Raw genomic sequence first — 13,859 nt, forward strand, 5'->3', positions numbered from 1 at the left:
GCTCATGATTACGGATGAGGCATGGTGATGGGCCTTGATGAGAGAAATGTGAGCCTGTTTCTATATTCATATTGAAGGCGTGGGATGCCACCGCAGCCATCACCACAACAGTTCAGAACTGGGGGCTGCCGACGGATATCGATTTCTCTTTGTCAAATGAGATTTAAATTTATGGTACTACTTTAAAACTGTGGCTTAGCATGCAAATGCAGAGGTCTGCCATTTTCTTGAGACTCTATAACAAGTCTCAGCCTTCTGTTAAATCAATTAAAACCCTGTAATTGCTTCAGTGGCATCAAGCGTTGCACATGAAGTAGATGAATGGAGTCGAACAAAGAGGTATGGCACCTGGAAATGAAGAACTGTATGTGTCTTTTTTCCAACACAGAAAGGATGAGCAACCAATCAATCAATCTTTATTTATATAGCGTCTGTTACAATCAAAATTATTTTTAGGTGCTTTCCAGAATCCCAGGGCCTGACCCCCAACAAGCAACAGTGGCAAGGAAAAACTCCCCTTTAACAGTAAGAAACCTTGAGCAGGACCAGGCTCATGTAGGGGGACCCTCCTGCTGATGGAGGGCTGGGTAGAGAGAGAGGAGACGGGGAAGGACAGGTAGAGGATAGAATAGGCAGAGATCATAGAAATACATTAATTATATTAATTATAACAAACTGCCGGTAGAGTTGAGTGGGTCAGCGGGGTCAGAGGTCAGTAGGTCAGAGCACAGCAATGAAGACGGCAATATCTGTAGATGGATACAGAAAAATGGGGAGGAGAGATGCGGAAAAACAACACAAAAAAATGTGTTCATGACATCATCACTGACCTACTGGGGGAGGAGAAAAGGAGAGGAGAGGAGAGGAGAGGAAGCCGTGACACCTGTCAAGTGATCATGTTTCTGGACCCCGGCAGCCTCGGCCTATAGCAGCATAACTAAGATGTTAACCTAATAATTAGACGACCCCCTAAGTATGATAATTTGTCTGTGTATGATAGTAACGGACTACAGAATTAGTGACAAATAGCTTTTTCAAAGAGGAAGGTTTTAAGTCTGATCTTAAAAGTAGAGATGGAGTCAGCCTCCCGTACCTGGACAGGGAGCTGGTTCCACAGCAGGGGGACCTGGTAGCTAAATGGTCGGCCCCCCATTCTACCCCTAGAGACTCTGGGGACCACAAGTAGACCAGCATTCTAAGAGCAGAGGTCTATTGGGCTGGTAAGGTGTCACTAGCTCCTCCAGACCTTATAGGCCAGAAGAAGAATTTTATAAATTATTCTAGATTTAATGGGAGTTATGTTCATTAAAGTGAAATGGTACTACTGAAATGGGTCGACCAGTAGGACCGACCAGTGCTTTCGGTGCATGTTGGTTGTCAGAGAGTACGCTTTCACGAAATGGTGAGTCACAGCAACATGTGGACTGATACCAAAGTCCAGGAAATAAATCAGCCATGACTGTCATGCAAACTGGTGCCACTGGGTTGACAACTGGTGCCATTGGATTAACACCAAAAGCAGTGCTGGAGTCAAAATCAAAGCACAAAACAAGCTGTAGGATGTCAGTCTGAGCCACCCCCCAACCCCCAACCCCAGGGGTCATTTAAAGCATGAACAGTCCAATGTTACTATTCCATTGCTAACCACTATTTGTTAAGCAATGCAGACATGAATTAAGACCCCCAAATGCAGACACACACGACTGGCCGAGGTTGGAATTAAGATATACTGAAAATTTGGTTCAGGGCAAAACCAAGTGGTGCTGGAAGCAGACAAACACGGTCAAGCTGGAGCAGGCTGGGCGGTGCAAACAGGCGTCCGAAAGGCGATCTGCAGGAGAGACGAACAATCGGTTCAGAACTGGAAACAGGAACGATGAAACAAACTTGCATTCAGAGTTTTAGGAGCCAGACTGTACCACAGGCGGTTAAAAACAAATTGGCGATGATTGGGGAGTTGACCAGGCTTTTAAAGCGGACGGCAGGTGTGGGTGATTGGCTGGAGAACGGTTTCAGGTGTGCGTCGATCGCCCGATGGGGGGAGTCTGGAAGCCGCTCCGCCCAGCCTGAGAATAGACAGACAAGACACAGATGGGGAGGGGGAGAGGGAAAACACTGGGGACTCCTAACAATATTGTAATAAAGAGTGATGCAAAGAGAACAACGAACGCTGTTTTGACTCAGATTGTCCAATGAAGGACAGAATTACTTTTTATATTTAGTAGCCCGACACTACATGTTTCCTGGACATATTAAGGAGATTTTTGTCAGCATCCTCACTCATTCCTGTAACTGGGTTTGTATAATGGTGATTTGTAAATCACTGAATCCACTTCACAGAAGTCAGATATGAAAGAGCCGGTAAGTGTGTGCTGAACCATTTTCATTGGAGCTACTGTTTCTTTCCACGGGGAAACGCAGAGGCGTCACCCCTGACCCGAGGAATTTGATTTTGTCAAATATTTTTCTTCCTCCTGCGATCAGGCCAGCCAGTTGGCTAAAGGTCCTGCGTATGGGGGCTGGGTCGCTGAGTGCACCATATCAAGGCTATTACAAAGGCCTGTGTGAGAGAGGAGATGGTGCAATCATGCAGCATTCCCAGCGTGGGGCTGCAAATCTGTCGCTACCATCTCAGATTTGCCCCAGCCCCCCACTCTCTTCCCGTGACTTTGTTTTACCCTGCAGTTTGGCAGCAGTGTCAATAAATTTCTCTGTTTTATGCTGGTACCTGCATACGACACCACAAATGGCAGAGGACTGGCCTCTCTGGTGAAGATGAGCTGAATGTTGGCGCTCAGACTTCATCTATCTCCCTGTAATAATTAAGATCAGAAAAATCTCTGCATTTTACTCACAGAAACAATAGCCAAACCCACGTTATTAAGTCAACGTTCTGTAAAGGAGGGCGCCGGGAGAGGAAACGTGCACAGGCGAGATGAAAAAAGAGAAAACCCAAAGAGGTGGTGCAAAAGAAGGGAGGCAGGAATCTGTGAAGTCCAGCAACAAAGCCCGTGGGACCAGAGCGGCTCCGTCTAGCATCACATCTCATTTCACACTAAATTCTTCTCACCTAGCCACTAAAACCTCCCGAGGCTATGCCACATATAAAGCAGAATGCACAATTTAACATGAAATCGCTCGATATGTTGTGCAGCAGCTGTAATCCTGCCACCGCATGCCATTATTGTTTTCCTCCCAGAGCTGAAATGAAATCATGACGTCCTTTTTAGTGTTTGAAGATCCAGTCCTCCTCAAGGTGCGCCGGATGGCATTTGTGCAAGAGAGCCTGCGACACATAGGGTCAGAGGCATTTTCACTGTGTTATTTACTCAGTGAGAATGGTCCCTTTCCCTCAACAACAAAGAAACGTTGGTTATGATGATTTTTCTGTAAACCTCTGGTTCCTGGTTCAAGCCCCTCCCCAGCGGGCCTAGGAGACTTTCTCTGTGGAATTTGCATGTTCTCCCCATGTCTACATGGGGACTCTCTGTCTACTCCAGCTTCCTCCCACTGTCCACATGTGTTGATATCACAGTGACCATCGGTGAGAAAGAGTGAGACCATTTGTTAGCCCCGAGATGAGCTAGCAACTTGTCCAGGGTCCAACCAGATAAATGTAATTCTCCACTTTATACACAATATCGAAGACTCCAGTGTTTTATAAAGGCAGTTCATAACGGATGAATGAGAAGTAATATTTAGGATTTCAATTCAAAAGTTTCAGATTTTTTTTATTTTTAACGCACCGTCCACAACCTCTATGGCTGGATCACCGTAAGCCTTTGCACTCACCACTGACCAATTAACACAAACTAACATAAAGTGACCATAATTTAATTTCTGTGTGGGAGATGAGGTAATTTGCTTTGCTTTTAATTGATTTCTTAGTGGCTTAGCCAAAGTTGGTTTCAGATATGCTCTCATTAATATAGCCTAGCTCAAAGGTGCAGAGATCAAGTTCAATTCCAGCTACAACTCATAGCTCTTTAATCTTTTTTCATTTTCACACTACACACAATTCCCAACCTTTAACTTCTGCATTTCACTTCATTTAATTAGTTATATGATTCATGGAGTCACCTGTGCTTGCGTATACTTTCCTGTTGAACCCACGTATGTTGTTTTTGGGGAGGAGAAACTGAAGGGCACAACTGCTTTAAAAATTAAATATTTAATACACACAGTCAGTACTGTAGCTTAAGGTGGAGAACATTTAAGGAGCATTTTCATAAATCTGCACAACACTTAGAGATATGAGAGCGCACGTCTGCTCAGAGGTCCTCTAAATCTCTTTGCACAACGAGGGTGGGAGGCTGGAGCATCACAGATTTATTGATCAGCTGCAGAAGGGATGCACCTTCCCATATCCATATAAGCTGTAATATTATTGAGAGACATTAATCATCCTGACAGCAACAAATTGCAGCCAGAGCCCCTTTACTTACACGGAGGAAGAAGACTTTCACGGCTGGGGTTTCGGTTGGACTATTTCAAATGAACTTTACTGGATCTGAAACAACTTTGTTTCCACCAGCTCTCTGCTGAAATTCTGTTTTTGTTAAATGGGCTTGAAGGAGAGGCGCCAGGACATTTCCAGAGCAGAGGTGCCCTTGAGCAAGGCACCCAAGATGCTCAGAGCACATATCCATGCTCATGCTTTCAGTGTTTATACATGGTTTGATTAAAAATGCTTCTCAAAGATGGAGGCCCTGCTGGTGGGGTCATTATCCTTGAAAGTCTTTGTCAATATATACATTTCTGATGCTATGAAGGCAGAATATTCCAGTTCTCCTATTTTCTTGACGTAGTTAAGCGGGCCGTCTCATGCCTCAGAGCAGTTTTGCTTGCCTCCCCTGTGACTTCTAATAGCCCTGTTTGTCATGCCTGTATTCCTGGGGCCTCCTCTCCTACAGCACTCTGGAGACACTGTCCACGATGTGTTAAACATAGGCATGGTTAACACACGCAGATTGGTGTAAAATGAACATATCTGTGAACACAGAACACCCCCCCCCCCCATCCCGGCCCTTTCTGATCAAATATTTATATAACGGATCCATAAAACTATATCTATAGATCAACTGCCTCGCTTTTCTCATTTTTTTTTAATCTGTAAAGGAAATGTGCGCATTGATGCTTCTGATGAATGTCAAGCAGCAGAAGCGGTTTGGAAGAGGGAGGGGGAGGCGGGGATCATAGGTTTAGAAAAGCAGAAAAAAAGTCATTTTTCCAGAGGTGAGGCTAATGTGCTAACCATGCTGACTTACCCAGCCCCCAAAGCCACCCACATCCCCCCGCGCTCCCAAGCTCATCTTCCTCCTCCTGTTGTCCCGGATGCTGTCGGACCGCGCTAATCTGAAAGGATCCAGCTGCAGCCCTGCCGACCAGCCCATCAGGCAACTCTGCAACTCCATTACATCAACCATGCAACCAGTAGTAATAAATTAAAGAAAGTGTGGATGCAGCACTTTGCCAGGTGTAGCGCTCCCATAAAAGAAAGATAGAAAGAGAGAACTCCCTGCAGGAGTTCATTCTGAGGCTTTTAGTTGGAGTTCAGGCTTTTAATCTGAACTTTGAAAGCATTTCATGAAGGCTAACAGAGTAAAACATCTATCTATCTATCTATCTATCTATCTATCTATCTATCTATCTATCTATCTATCTATCTATCTATCTATCTATCTATCTATCTATCTATCTATCTATCTATCTATCTATCTATCTATCTATCTGGAACTGTTTTTTTAATGTGTACGCTTTGGTTTATCACAAAACCCTTCATTATTGAACCACCTGCTTCATCTTGTCATTTTAATCTGTTGGATCTTCCTCTTATTTTTTGCCATTTGTCTGATATTTAATGACTCATAACTGTGGAGTTTTCTGCCATGTTTTTAAAAAAATCAGTTTGCGCGATGATTTTTGGTGAATCAACCGCTGACATATGCTTGAAATTCTTCTGTAATCCGCTGTTGGGTTCCTTTCCTGACATGGCAGCGTAAGGGAGAACATAGAAAAGACAAAAGGAGGCTGTGTGTGTGTGTGTGTGTATGCGCGCGCATGCACGTCTGTGTTTATGAATGCACGGGCTAAATATAATGTTAAATATTACAAATAATGTCACTTCTAACACTTCAACATGACAGAGGTTTGACAGTCAATTTTGGTGACTCCATCGACAAAATTTTAAGTTTATGCGGCACTTTGATGACCTGCTTCCATTCTGAAGCTTATAGTTGCATATCTGGACTTTAACTGGGGAAGAACCAGTTGTGAAGCATCTCAACCTTATTCTGCCTGGGCTGCGTCAGTTCTACCTTATAGAACTGTTGACAGCTATGTCCTCATCTTAGATTAGTCATGTTGCCAGACTAGCATGTTCCCCTCTGTAGTTTTCTTGCTGATTAAGCCGATTATGGCCGTATAAATCTGTGTTTTCACAGAGTCTGAGTGAAGCGAAGCCAGAACAAAACAGAGGCCGAACCAAAGCAATGCACGCACACACACACACACACACACACACACACACACACACACACACACACACACACACACACGAATGTAGACAATTCAAAACTAAAGAAAGTGACTTATCAAACAAAGACCTATGTTTCCACATATTAGTGTTTTTTCTGGAGACGTGACTCCTTCGTTAGGAACATGACGAGTCCCCACATCAAGTGGCCAGTAAAAAAAAAAGAACTGGCTTGTTTCCATGTGGTTGTTGGCATCTGCAACAGGAAATTCGGAGTCAGTGGGGAGTTTGATTCTACATAACACAGCTCTTACTCACCCGGCTACGCATTTGCATTTTTAATCTGTGTCTGAATAATTGCATTTCCTTACATTAAAGCTTGTTTTTATTTGATAGCTTTAAATTAGCCATTTTTGAATGAGCTAATTACTCTGTTTGGGGAATAAGCTGATTGTAATTCTGTGTGGTGGTTTAATGAGTTACCAGGGCCTTTTTTCACCTCCTGTGACCTTAATGTGTTTGTTTTTATCCACTTGTTCCTGACTGGCTGCTCTTTTAGACTTGTACCTGCCCGATTCAGAGCCAAAAAGCCTTTGATAATGGCAGGCTGTGACACACCATAAGGAGGTTTTATCTGACTGAACGAGCCTCTGTTTAACAGTGTGTGTTCTGAAGGATGGGCTGGCTAAAGTGGGGGGCATGTTGCCAAACACAGCAGGCTGTTGAGGGGTCCCTCCTACAATGAGATGATAATAACCAGTTCTTTTTAGCCCTGGTCTCAAACGCTGTGTGAACGAATGATAGTTTAGAGCAGAACGTCTTTTTTCCTGTGGCTTTAGCAGGAATCGTGTCACCTCAATGCACCTGTGAATACAAGAAGATGCACGCAGGCCTCCACTTTTAACTGTTTCTCAAGTTTGAAGAGGCGTTGTTGGCATCTGTTTCTGCTTCACTACAGCGCAGCTGAATACCTCTAGGCTGGTGTCACTAAACTGGCTCAAATACCGCAGTTTTGGTTCTTTTGCATTACATCCGCATGTAGGATGTTAAATTTGAGATTTCTGTATACGAGCTCTTCAAAAACCTTGACATTCTTGAAATATCAAATGTGCGGTCCACAGCTTCTCTCCTTTTAATAATGGAGGATGTAATAGTCTTTGCTTGCTGATCTAAAGGCATCCTAAGGTGGAGGTATCAGACATTAAAGTCAATAATTAATGGAACCCTCACTGATCAGCAACTCAAAGATTTCACTGGGTTTTATTGTTTTTAGCACCCCCCCTTTAAAAAAATAAAAAATAACAATACAACTTTAAAATGCTCTAAGTGACACTCCCAAAAATGTAAAATTTATTTATTTTTTTGCTTTTGATTTTTTTTCCAGGCAGCCGTGGACGTTGATAAACCCATTAACCAATCAGAACAAAGTGGGAGTGGCCAAACTGGAGGTTAGCTAAAAACAAAGGTATTGATTAATCTGAAGATAAATGAATAAAGTAGACAATAAATAAAAAAGTTTTCTTTCTTTTTGTCTGTCCAACTCAAAAATGTGTTTAACCAGCTGTCAAATGAGTAAAACTTTTAATCTGATTTATCACACAGTAGCTGTGGATCAATGATTAATTACACTTTTAAAAATGTGCCTGGTGAATTCCAATTTTCTCTATTTATTGTTGTGGGAATGAAAAGATAAATGACAAAAGGCAGATATGCATTAAATCAGGCGTTGCACCATAAGTTTAATCCCAGACTAGGACCTACTGTTTCCTGCAGTTTGCACAAATTCATTTAGTGGACCGGCATTGTTTTTGGTTTCTTTTCCCCGATCATTCCACTCTGGTCCCCTCCTGCTGTTAATGCCTTGAGGAGAATGAGCATTAATTGTTTTGTAAAAGAATTATACTTCCCAAGTTGCCATGCGAACTTTGGTTTTAACACAGCAATATCGACAACACTACCTGTTCTAATGTAAAACGGTATTGTAAAATTGACACACAGAATGTATTTTCCTATATATCTACAGTATATTTCCAGATTGTTACAACAGAAATCATCTGAAGCAACAATGTGAAGGCAGGAACAAGGCTGAAGGGTAACATTAAAATAAGGGCTCTTTTCATTAATATAACTTTTCTTTTTCTTTTCAATTACTTTGCAAATTGGTCTCTTGTTGGCATTCATCGTGAAATTCAGGACCAGTCCAATGCATTGAAGGGCACATGAAAGAGCAAAGTAGACTGTAATCCCCCCCAAACACACACATACATACCCTCCATTTACCTTTTTATTATCCATTAGTGATGTTTTTGTAACATTTTCAAAATGATGCACAATGCGGAAACTGCTCTTGATATCCATTGATGAGTCCAAAAGCAATTCAAAAGGTCTAAAAGCATCCGGCTAAACAGTTTACTTCTTTTTGAACTGCGGTATAGCCACCCAATGGCAAGAACGATTATTTTTAAGACAGTAGACCACTGGTTTTATTTTACTATCAATTTATTTCTAAAATAACTTCTGTGTCATAATGTGGCAACAGTTCCTATAGTGAATTGTGGTCCTGGTTTATGCACAATAACAGAAAAAAAAAAATTCCAATTACAAAACGACATTGAATTAATTGAATATATGCAGCAAAAAGAAATAACATTGGATCATTGAGTCAGGGAGAGAGAGAGAGATAGAGGGAGAGAGAAAGAGAGAGAGAGAGGATGGTATATTCAGGGTCATTCAGAGATCAGGAATTCAGGTGCAGAGTGGGCTCCCTGAGCGGCGCACCACATTAACCTGGCATCATTTAAACATTAACATCAGCCTCTGATATTCTGCCTTCTTCTCCTCATCGCCTTAATCGTCCAGGTTGCTGTATTAAACCAAGAATCTCCCCAGGCAGATCAGGCTTCAGCACACGGTCCTCAGAAGTTGGAAAATTAAAAGGACGGTGTGTTTAAATCTGTCTATTATTAGCAGTAATTTAGGGCATTGTAACAGATTGCTGTTGTTCAGAGGCCTCACCTTCGTACCCAGACTGCAGCCTTCCTCATTAACACCACACATCATAAACCAAAAAAGTGCAAAAATGAAACTTTTTTTGAAACCTTCAACCTGATTCTTCCTCCCACCCCCCGCTGGTTTGCGCGTCTGCTTACATCTACAGCGATTCCAGTTCAAATGCACCAGTCGGGCCTTTGAAATCCATTGGTGATGATGAGCCATCTGAGCCGTGGTCGGCCCTGAGTGTCGATGTCCACACACAGCTTAGTGGATAGGACCTACAGGAACGGTTAGCAGGCGCCGTCTGTGTTGGCTCGCTAATATGGTGCTGTGTGGTGACGCATGTGCACCCAGCTGAGCCAGGAACAACAGCGTTGCATCGAAGGCCAGCAGGGGTCTGGGCCGATTGACAAACGATTGACACTACAACTAATGATGCTGTCATTGGAATAGTCAGATACAACCGCCGTCTTTACAAACGCTAGGGCTTTTCTAAGCTGCACAATTGAACAAAGTCATTGGGTATTTTGCACACTGTAAACAATAGCTTTCATTTATGGCTTACATTTGGCCCTCATCATAATTATACGTGCGTCCTACGCACCCCAGGGTACGCTACAGAGCTCCTAACAGGGTTTATTAAAAGTGCTTTACACTGTTGTGATGAAAGTCTGAAGTTTTGAGGAGGAATTTTGTCCTTACTCCTCGAGCAGACAGAGGATGCTTCTTGTCTGTGCCTCAGCAAATAAGGTGATTAGAGCATCTGTTAAGAGCTTTGTTGATTGTTCACCACTCCAGAAAACGGGTCCTCTGAGGGTACTAACTCAGTGGAGTTCTCACTCCTGTCCAATAAGTGGGAAAGGCGAGTGGAGAGGCTCCGCGTGTCAAAACACAGGAAGATAAAATACTGTCTGAACATCACATCAGTACAGTTATAGATGCCATCTGAACCTTAAAATTGGTTCATCGTTAGAATGGTTTAAAGGTGATAAAAACGCAGTGGTTTTGAGGTATCATTAATTCCTCAGGAGACGCGACCATACAGCAACAGTGATGGCTGCTCGTGTTTAATTAACACCCCTCTATCCTTTGCCCTTTGTTTCAAATCTATGTGAATGTCTTCAGAACTGGAATGTGGCAGGAACAGATTGTTTCGATGGAGCAATGTCTTAATTCACATTCTCTTTTGATTCCTTTTTGTCATTTCTTGTGTCCGAGAGGAGCCTTTTCCTCCCCCCTGACCTCAATCTTCGATGTCCTGTGTAAGCGCTGGCTTGACGTTCAGTTTTATTTTCCCTCCACTGGGTTCCTTTTTGCTCTTTCAGGGCATCCTTGGAAATAACAATAATAAAAAAAAACCCTATAAGCTGATTTAAGTTTCCATTCTTAAATACATTCGGGGAAGGAGAAACGCTTTATTCTCCAGGAGCTGGGCTGGATTTCCTTTAAAAGAGCGCCTGGACTGCCTGCTTTTTTTCTAAAGTTGGCAAGCCTTTAAACTACCGTGTCTAATTGCGATGGCACTTTTAATTAAAAGTCAAAGATATATAGTTGTTTGTGAAGCCAGACTAATCGGTTCTTGCCTCAACCTCCCCTACCGCTGGATATCTTCCATCTCTCAGTCTAATGGGAGAGTGGAAAACTGGAGGACTTGTTGATATTTGCCTTTCCAGTTCTGCTTATTTACAACTACCAACCATGGTTTTAAGAACGATGCAACACTGCAGCTCAAGTGCGATTTCTAGGCTCATGTGTCTACATTTCCTCTTTCATGTCATGAGTGCACATTAACTCAAAACGGTGTGAAGGCCTGTCAAATTACTTTGTTTAAAGTTATAAAATGTAATGATACATTTATAAATGGTGTTTATTTTATTTGTTTCTTTGTTTTACTGCAATCTTTTGACACACAATCCCCACACTGAACGTCCCGAGCACAGAGCCATCTCCCTATGAGACCACTTACTGCCGCAACAGTTTGTGTGATTTATGTAAATTATATCATCTTTTCATTCCTTTTACTTATTGTTTCTTTACTGCCTGCATATGAGCTTTTCTTGGAAGCCTACACTGAGATAATAATTTAAATATTGGACATTGGTTCAAGCCTTTGGCATGCATCCATCCTGCCAAAGTATCTGTGCACAAAAATGCTGAATGCTGACCTGTTGGAGAGAGAGACTCAGTCCTGACCTCCTGCTGAGTGAAAAGACACAGATTCATTATTTTAGTGTGCTAGTTATTGTAACCTTGTTTACTACATTTAATACAACTACATTTAGTAGCATTTCTGACTGGCCTTTGCTGCTGATAGACAGTACAGATGGTTGAAGCGCCGATAACAGTTAGGGAACTTGTACTATTGCAATAAAAATTAAATTTCTCTGTTTTCAAGAGAGCATCGGTTACAGTCACAATTGCCTCATGTTGCTTTAAACCATTCAAAATGAGAAAAAACAGACGGGAAAAAAACAACTGAAAAAGGTGACAAGGCACAGGGAAAAAAAAAATAAAAATAAATCACAAAACTAGAGAACAATGGGCCTCATTCACCAATATGTTCTTAAGAATCTTCTTAGATTCTTTCTTAAGTTGTTCTTAAGAAGTTCCTTAAGAAAACCCTATGTCAGATTCATCAATGCGCTCGTAAGCCTCAGAATTGTTCGCAGCTGTGTTCCTAGATTGATGAATGACATACTCTACGCCCACTAATGCCCATAAAAGGAACTGCAGCAGGGCCCTGTAGACAGCAAAAAGCAGCAAAACGCCCAAAGCAAAAAAGAAGTCGGATGGAGTGCAGCAGGTGAGGAGAAAAAATAACTTTGGTACTTCAGAGGTGGCGGTACTGCTGCTGGAAATCACCTGGAGAAAATCAGTTATATTCAGTAGTGTTAGTGCTGGTTATACCAGCACTAATAAAAAGGAAACATGGGAGACAATCACACGTGCAGTGGACACAGTGTCAGGAAAAGGACGCTCAGTAGCAGGTGTGAAAAAAAAATGGTTTGATCTTAAATCTGAAATCAAAAAAACCACAGCAAAATTCTGACAGGAGACGCAACGGACTGGAGGAGGAACAGCAGACACCAAAAGCCTGTCCGAGTTGGACCAGGGGCCATCATCAATCAATGAGGCGAAGGACGGGCGATCTCGGGGAGCTGGAGCTAGATGCGCAACAAAATTGTTACAAAAGTAACAATCCGGCACAGGAGGCAAAGAGGGGAGAGCTTAAGTAAGCGCTGATTAGGACGTAACCAGCTGCAGGTGCGCTGGAGGCTCAGCGCTCTTCGGAGATCGGCCTGCCCCCGGATGTCATCCAAAAACCGAACCACGACAGAAACCTTGCGTAGGACCAAGCTCACATAGAGGGACCCCCTCCTGCTGATTGATGGGATGGATGAAGGCTCATACGTGAATTTTAGAATGGATAAAAGCACAAGAAACAAAGTTTGGCCCTGCAAATTGGCTGTGATACAGCAGCAATCACAGACACTGAAGACTCCATGCAGAGTAACAATGAGGACATAGCAGACCAGAGACAAACTGCACTCTGCAATTCTTCTCCACTGCTTCCCAGTGAAGGCCCTGTGCCAAACCTTCCAGCTGTGGAACTGTGCTCATAGGCAGGAAAACCCCAGAGGTGGCTGAAAACTGCAAAAATCCAATTGATTCCAGCTCACGCAGCTGTCTGCTGGATCCAGACTTCCGTGGGCTTCACAGCAACAGACCCCTCGTCTCCTGAAGCAAAATGTCACAAGAGGATGTGTAGAGCATAAAGGTAACAGCAGGTTCAGAAAAGTGCTAATAAAGAAGAGTGTCCTCATTTCATATCAGGTTCATAATGATGGATGATGCATCTCCACCGGTGGCATGAACTTTGCAAACAAAGCGCAACATGAATAATACAAAAGAGTGGTAGAATGTGAAAACACAGAACTTTCTGAACATGGCTGGTTTACATTATACGCTGCCCCAAAGTTCTGCAAGGTCACAAGGACGTGTCGGTTGTCCCAAAGAATTAGCTCTCGGGTAAACAATATTTTTCGAACTTCTCAGAACACACAAAATGAGAAAATTCATATTCAGATTTTCAAATGAGAAAAGACTTGATGTAGAAATGAGACATAATAGAACACATGGAAACACATCCGGCGATTGATCAGGTACAGATGCAACACACTCAGCAGGGATGCGGCTCTACTTGTCCATCAGCCAGATGTTGAGGCGAAAACATCAGCAGTAAATTCTGTGGTGGAAACCTGCAGTAGCCTGATGGCCTATATTGCACCAACTTCTTGTATAGGAGGAACATTTGGTCTGAGTCTCGTGCTTGGTCTTGTGCTTGAACCCCAGGTCTGCCGCAAACAGATGCGAGAATCTATTCAGTTCA

General features: G+C 42.7%; 1 long non-coding RNA gene across 1 annotated transcript; it reads right to left on the minus strand.

Annotated features, from left to right (window-relative positions):
• Positions 1-1,228: 1,228 nt before the first annotated feature.
• On the minus strand, positions 1,229-2,033 carry LOC115251086 (uncharacterized). The gene is made up of 2 exons (XR_003889639.1): positions 1,920-2,033; positions 1,229-1,831 (listed from the first exon to the last, which is right to left on the minus strand). It is a non-coding gene; the product is annotated as an uncharacterized lncRNA (long non-coding RNA).
• Between the last annotated feature and the right edge of the window lie 11,826 nt (positions 2,034-13,859).

Source organism: Takifugu rubripes, chromosome 9 (assembly GCF_901000725.2).
Source record: "Takifugu rubripes chromosome 9, fTakRub1.2, whole genome shotgun sequence".
NCBI lineage: Eukaryota > Metazoa > Chordata > Actinopteri > Tetraodontiformes > Tetraodontidae > Takifugu > Takifugu rubripes.